Below are 8134 nucleotides of genomic sequence, written 5' to 3' on the forward strand. Positions count from 1 at the left end.
TTATTTCTGGCTAGCTCGTTTGACATAAATTAACCTGTTTCTCTTTATCTACTTTTTGCCTTGGGACTTTTTACCTTCCTTTCTGTGTCTTACTTTCCTGCTTCCTCCAGTGTCTGGCTGGTGGCTGCCTGGCTTCTGGTCCCGAGTGGGTACTTCTCTTTCTCCCTCGTTTTCTTTTCCTTCTCCCTTTATCTAGATTTCCCCTCCTACTTGTTCTTTCTACCCGCCAATCCCACTTATCCTTTGGCTGCCTAGCTATTGGCTATTCAGCTTTTTTTTTTTTTTCAGATCAATCAGGCGCAAGATGAAACAAATGTAACACACCTTTACACAGTTAAAGTAATATTCTGCAGCATAAACAAATATAACGCATCTATGTAAAGTAAATATTCTGCAACAATATAGTCTCCCCAAAATATCTATCATGCAATGCATACAGCAGCAGAAACTGTTCTCTAGAACTTAAAAATGCTGTCAGCTGTAACCTTCTATCCGTTGTGTGACCGTTAACTCAACTGTCAACTTGGTGAGATTCAGAGACACTCAGGAGTTGGGACACACTTGTGGGGATTCTCTCGATTAGGCCAATTGGGGTAGAAAGACCCACTCACTGACAATGGCACCCTTCTCCTGAAGGAGATCCTAAAGTGCACAAAAGGGAGAAAGCTTCATTTATCACCCCTCTGACTGCAGGTGCAATGTGACTGGCTGTCTTAACCTCGAGCTGCAGGGATCGGACCCTTGTACTGTGAGCCCAAACAGACCCTTCCTCCCTCAGGTTGTTTTTGCCAGGGTATTTTATCACAGCAAAGGAAAGACACTGAGAAACTAAGAGAGCATAATCCCATAGCCTCTACATCCCCCTGCTTTCCCTTCCCATTGTCCCTTTCATCCCCCTGGACTGTTTCACTTTTATTTTTCTATAAATGTATACAACTTTATAAAAGATAGGAGATGAAAAATAGAAGAAAATATATACTGTTTGTCTTTCTGAGGCTGGCTTATTAATTTGATTAATAAGATTACCTCCAGTTACATTCATTTTCTTGCAAATAATGTAACTTTATTCTATTTGTGGCTGAAAAATTCTAATGTGTGAGTTATATATAATATGTATGCCACATTTTTGTGTATTTCTTTGTTATTGAGCACATAGGTTGGTTCCATAGCTTTGCTATTGTCAATAGTACTGCAATAAACATTGGCATACAAGTACTTTTGCTATGTTGTCTTGGAATCCTTTGGCTAAGTGTTCCAGACTGGGATCGTGTGATAGAGATATTTCAGTTTTGTGAGAAACCCACACACTAGTTTCCACAGATACTAGACCAGTTTATATTCACACCATTGGCAATTAAGGGTTCTGTTTTGTCCACATTATCACCAGAATTTGTTTTCTTGGAATCTTGCTGTAGTTTTAATTTGCACTTCTTTGATGACTACTTAGCCTGAAATTTTTTTCATACTGGTTGACCATTTGTATTTTATTTTTCGAGTTATATGTTTGTTGTGTAGCAATTTCCTCTGAAATAAAAATATTTCATTAAGACCTAGGATAGTCTAAAGGGAGATGAAGCATTCCACTCTGCAAAGAAGCTTTTTAGAACTGAGGAAGTAAACAGCTCAATAGCTTCAGGAAATTCCTGAAATGGACGAGATCCACTAAGCTCCTCCAACCTCAAGATTATATAAAACACTACAGAGAGAAACTCTCAGAAAAGCCGAGCTGCCTGTGAGAGACACTCTTCAACCCGTTGAGCTGCCTGCACGGTGCAGAATGAGTTCCAGGCTTCCAGCTTTCACAGGCTGCCACTGATGTAAACTTCTGGTAATGCTTCTGGTTTGGGGGTTATTTTTGCTCCTGTTAAATAACTCTTCGTCCATTATTCTCATTGATACTCCAACACAAATCACTGATTCACCAAATTGACTTTGGTGATAACCTTTAGTCTATCGTTTATTCTTTGTCTGGATGAGTAAATGTTTGTCAGGTATCCTGTCACACTACAGTGTTGAACCAGCCAGGCATCTCTGAAATAAAGTCAACTTGATTATGGCAAATAATCTTTTTGATGTGTTCTTGAATTCAGTTTGAAAACATTTTGTGGTGACCTTTTGCATCTATATTCATCAGGCAGAATAGTTTATGATTTATTTTTTAAAAGTCATGCCTTGGGACTGGCAAGATGGTTCAGTGACTAAGAGCACTTGTTACTCTTCCAGAGGACTTGGGTTCTATTCCTAGCACCCACATGGTGGCTCACAGTCATCTGCATCTCCAGTTCCGCTGCTGGTCTCTTTGGGTACACACACAGTGCACAAACATACATGTAGGAAAAAAACTGCACGCATAAAGTAAAAATAAAAATTGTATCTTTATCTGATTTTAGCATTTTGAGTAATACTGGTTTTATGCAGTTAGGTAGTATGCCTTCTTTTTTGATTTTATGGAATTGCTTGAGAAGCATTGGTGTTAGCTCTTTAAAGAGTATGGTAGAATTGAGCAGCAAATCCACCTGGGCCTAGACTGTTTTCAACTGGAAGGTTTTCTTATTGTTATTGTTACAGCTACAATCGCACTGCTTGTGGTAGATCCAGTCAAATTGTTTACCTAAATGGTTGATTTGCTTGTGAAAGGTCATACGTACCTAGAAATGCATACCTTTCCTCCAGACCCCCGAATTTACTGAAACAGGAGTTTCTAAAGGATGTCCTAGTGATGGCCTGAGTTTCATGGTGTCTGCTGTCATATCATCTTTTCGTTTCTAACTTTATTAATTTGGCTCTTCCTTTCCTTTCTTTTGGTTAGTTTGGCCAGATGTTTGTCAATAATGTTTATTCTTTCAAAGATATAACTTAGTGTTTCATTGATACATTTGCATTGATTTTTTTCATTTCCATTTCATTAATTTCTGCCTTTTTATTAATTATGTCTATCTACTGATTTGGGATTTGCCTTCTTGTTTTTGTGAAGCAAACACTAAGGTTCGTATGTATTTGCTTAATATCTCTCCAATTTCTTTTTTCTAACTTATTCATTTTGTGTCTATAACGGCTAATCTTGATTGTTAACTTGACTGCCTTTGGGATGAACTAAAACCCAAGGCGTTGGAACGCCTGTAAGGAGTTTTCTAAATCCAATTATTTGAACCTGGAAGACCCACCCCAAATTAGGGCACAGCTCCTGGTAGCAGCCCACATAGAAGGACATGGAGGAAGGAAACTTCACCTTTTGTCTGCTTGTCTTCACTCTCATCAGCAAGTTCATCTATTCTGTTACTGTAGCTGGTATCAATCCATCTTCTTCAGGATTCCAGCACAGACTGAAGACCATCTGCCTTCCAGGAAGCCCTTAGGACTTCAGCAAATTCTGTCCCCACCACTCCGAAGTCCTTCCACTGCTCTGCCTGCTGCATGGAGCCTGTTGCCCTGCAGACACTGTTTCTAACAGGGTTTCCATTTAACTGGGTGCTGCCTCGTTTTGCTTTAAAAACTCTTTCTCCATGTTCAGAGCTATTCCGTGGGTCAGGTTTCAGCATATGGCCCCAGGACACTTGGTTGAGTTTTTCAAGAGTGCAGTTCACAGAGGGACCTGGGCTATCCAGCCACTGGCTCAGCAGGCTTCTCTTCAAAATGCCATCCTGCAGCTGCTCTGGTGAGTGTCCAGTGAAGAGGATTTTCACACTATCTTCTCTTCCTCTGCCATCTCCCATCTGTCTGTTCTCCCCCTTTTGTTCCCGCTGTTCGAATGTCCATTACCAAAAGGGACGACATGCAGACTTCTTGGGCTCGTCTGGAGCTGTGGCTCCTGCTGCTTATCTCTTGGCACTCCTTGCTGGTCGTGGGGAGCTCTTCGAGCTGAGCCAGTCTCTCTGGGTCACTCTGGACTTTCCCTCCTGCCTTGGAAACTTCCCCGTGTTACTTTGCTACTAAAACTAGAGATGTTCAGGCTTCGTCCACCCCTTCAGACAGCTGCTATCCAACTTCCCCCTGGAGCCTATTCCCTGGGGAATCTAGCAGATGGTACCTACATATCATTTGCCATCTCCCTTCTTGTAGTGGTGTTTCAGTTGTATTTTAATAAAGAAAACTTGCCTGAGGATCAGAAAAGTAAAAGATCCATACTGGCCCGTCTTACAGACCAGGCAGCAATAACACAAGCCTTTAATCCAAGTAGCCACAATGACACACACCTTTAATCCCAGTAGCCATAGAAACCAGGGAGTAGTGGTGCATGCCCTTAATCCCAGAACTAGAGACGATTATAAAACAAGAGGAGACAGCTCTCACCCACAGTCTCATCCTGAGATTCCTGGAGGCAGAATCGCCATTTCAGACTGAGGTTCAGGTAAGAGTCGGTGACTGGCTATTTTGCTTTTCTGACCTTCAGGTTGAATCCCAATTTCTGTCTCTGGGATTTTCTTTCTTTCTTTCTATTTATTTATTTATTTATTTAAGATTTCTGTCTCTTCCCCGCCACCGCCTCCCATTTTCCTCCCCCTCCCCCAACTAAATCCCCCTCCCTCGTCAGCCCAAAGAGCAATCAGCTCCCTCATCAGCCCAAAGAGCAATCAGGGTTCGCTGCCCTGTGGGAAGTCCAAGGACCACCCACCTCCATCCAGGTCTAGTAAGGTGAGCATCCAAACTGCCTAGGCTCCCACAAAGCCAGTACGTGCAGCAGGATCAAAAACCCATTGCCATTGTTCTTGAGTTCTCAGTAGTCCTCATTGTCCACTATCTGGCATCACTTCTCCTAGAGTGCTAAGTATGCATAGCTAGAATGAAGGAAGAAGCACACCTCTGTCTCTGCTTGGCAAGGATTAGCAATTTAGTTATGGGTAAGGAAATGTCCCCAGTGTGAGTTATAAAGAAAGATAGAATAGAAAGATTCATGTGTATAAAGTAAACTAGTCTTGGATATAAACTATTTCTAAACTTTAAGACATTTGGGATGAGGGAATGGAAAAATTCTAAGAGAACCCAGAACGAGTGATGGCCCAGACATCCTTGTAGCCATGCTTTCGGGTCTTCTAGTTTGTGATTACTTAGACCTCACCACCATTTAAACTCATCATCTCAAATTTATAAAATCGAGAGAAAAGAGACATGTATGTAATCCTCCCCCTGGCTGAGTGCAGCCCAAGGATCAGAACCACAGGGAAATACTTTAGCCAAGCGATGCCATGCTTTGACCATGTGTTAGTAACAATAGTGTAATAATCACGAAAGGGCTGTTGCACTGATATCAGCAAGGAGACATAATCACTGAAAATATTAAGACAAAAAGTATGTCTGGAAGTGAAGGAAACAACACGAAGCTTTTAAAGAAGTTTAAGGGAGTGGCTGTGTGTAGCCGGAAGAGTTCAGATGTGTCCGGATCAAAGGATTGGTTTCTGACCCGATCCGTGGAGGACATCAGACTATTTGATGCCACAGAAATAGCCCCTGGCTTGGACCTGGTGAAAAGGGTCGCACATTTTCCTTCTTCTTCGGATAACCCTGTCTTCTTCTCAGTGCCCCGATGAGTGACATCCATCTTGCTGACATCACTGCAGCAATGGTACCTTTTCTTTACATAGATGCTGCCAGCAATTTGTCAACACGCTGCATCCCGTGGAGAATTGCCTCCTGGGCAACCCTACCCCACACCAATAATCCGGGGAAGGAAACTGCCCACATCCTTTTCCTGATGTTTGCACAGGCACATTTGTCTTTCTTCTGAGACAGCAAATGTTACCAGGAGGACGCATTCTAAGAGGACAAATAGCATTCTGGAGCATACCCCTTAACACAGGTACCTTTGGGAAAGGCATCAAAATGAGCAAACAAAACACTTTCTTCTATGACCACATAGCGGATTCCTAGGGCCTCTCCATGCAACACCAAGGGAAAAACCAACCAAGGCAGGCATTAGAAACTATGAATCACCCAGACCTGAGGGCACATGCCTTCAATCCCCAGCAGCTGGGAGGCAGAGACAGGCAGATCTCCGTGAGTTTGAGGCCAGCCTGATCCACATACTGTGTTCCAAGAGAGCAAAAACGGTGTAGTGATGAGACCCTGTCTTCCTGACTTGGAAAAAAAGAGAAAAGGAAGGAAGGAAGGGAGGGAGGGAGGGAAGGAGGGAACGAGGGTTGCCATCTGTGGGTGGTGTCCTCCTGTCTCAGAGTTGTCATGGACCATGTGGAGGTGAGTCTGAAGGTCCTTTCGGGAAACCCTTTTTGTTTTTCTTTGATCCAGATGCCCCGTTTCCTTTTTGAGAGACTATTTTCTCAAACTTGGCAAACTGTTTCTCAACCACGTGTGGAGTAAAGAGTCACGGCACAAGTACATGAGTGCCATTCTACAGAGGCCTTTCTTATGTAATCCTGATGGCTGCTGGCCTGGCCAGCCCAGGGACTAAGAATCCCAGAAAGGGGGCTGGAGCATTCAAGCCATAAGAAAGTTCTTCCTTTCTCCTTCGCATCTAAAAAAATAAAACATCCTGGGAAGAAATTTGCAGTGTGTTTAAATACAGAGTGTTCTGAAATCTGAGGGGAAATCGGTGTCTAAGTATTGGCTGGAGGCCCAGAGGTGGCAGTTTGATCAATCCTAATGACCAAAATCTGATCAGAAGCTTTCGTTCCTCCATTTAGAAAGACAAACTCTCCACGTTCACTGTTTGTATTTCCCTGAGTAAATTCCTGTGAGATAGGACCATTTGTAGTTCTGGTCACCTGTGCTGGGCTCTGAATGGTTTGGATATATCCCTGAACACTGGAGAACTTCCGCCACCTGTGGGAACGACCCAGGTGTATCCTCATTAAAGGGTTGCTGACTGAATGTAGGACTAAACGATGCCATAGAAAGAACCATTGGTTTGAACATAGGGAAAAGTGTCACATGACCTCCATCATGACCAGAAAAGTTTTTCTCCTTAGTGTTCTTGGTTAGTGGCACCTTTTTCTTTCTTTCTGAAGCATTGCCATCAATAACCTCTATTGAAAACATGTTTCAACCTGAGGGGTTGAACTTTTTACAGATCACTTTCATCTTTGTGAGCAAGCACTGCATCCCAGAAGGACTCGTGTGGGTTTTCCTAGTAAAGTCCCGGAGATAAGAAAGCTTTGAATCTAGATGATGAGGAGCTCTGAGCAGCATCACTGCTCCTGCAGCATTTGGGGAGCATCAATGCGTCTGTGAACAGGTAGCTAGACACACACAAGCCAGATGGGGCCCTGGCACACTCCGGTGGAACATTCCTGTGCTCTACACTCCAAGTCACTGGCTTGAGCTCAGAGTGCTGCTTCATTTAAATATCTGCATCTTTAGAGTGAGTTGAGTCAGGGTCACAAGGTCTTCTGCCTTGGGCTGCTCAAGGTCAAATCCATGAGGGTTAAGGCAGGGCTTCTTCAGCTGCCATCCTGGCTGAGTTTCTTCACTTCACTCCTACATGGCGTACCAACATGCCCATTTGGCTAATGTCCCGGCTGTCACAGAAGGAATCATTAACTTGGAAGTAAGACCAAGATTTCCTCTCTGGTGGCCCATCTCAGTGAAACCTTTCCTGAGATGGACATGATCAAATATCCAACGGCAGTTTCAATCCGGAATTGTACAAGCAGGGGAAGTTTTTCTGTAAATTCATTTTCTAGTTCTAGGCTGGGTTAAGCAAGCTTAGAGCTTATACACACTGTGTTAAATATTGTTTAATGCCCCCCCCCCAAATAATTACCTTAGGAAAGCAACATTGGTGCTCAGACAATGGTCTAATAGCCTTTGGGGTGTACTCATTTTCTTTCCTCATTTCCTTGATGACCCAGTTATCATCAAGACCTGATGAGGAGAGATTTCCTGGAATATTTTGCCAGATGTTCTTTATGGCAGATGCTGTGACAAAAGTGGGTTCACAGTCTTAAGTGTCCTTAGGCTCCAGAATCCAGTTTCTCTGTAAGCTCTCTGCAGGATCTCATGTTGGTAACAGCTGAAGGATGACGTTTGAGAGGGTAGCTTTTCTATTAATACAGCACAACATTTCCAAGATTGGTTTGGGTAGATTGTCATTTTTGCAGAAGGCAGGTAGAGAAGGTCCAAAGAGCTTCCCTTGCTGTGGGACAATAGTCTGTACCCTGTCACTTGTATTTTAATAAAATGA

This window comes from Microtus ochrogaster, chromosome 16 (assembly GCF_000317375.1).
Source record: "Microtus ochrogaster isolate Prairie Vole_2 chromosome 16, MicOch1.0, whole genome shotgun sequence".
In the NCBI taxonomy this organism is placed as follows: domain Eukaryota; kingdom Metazoa; phylum Chordata; class Mammalia; order Rodentia; family Cricetidae; genus Microtus; species Microtus ochrogaster.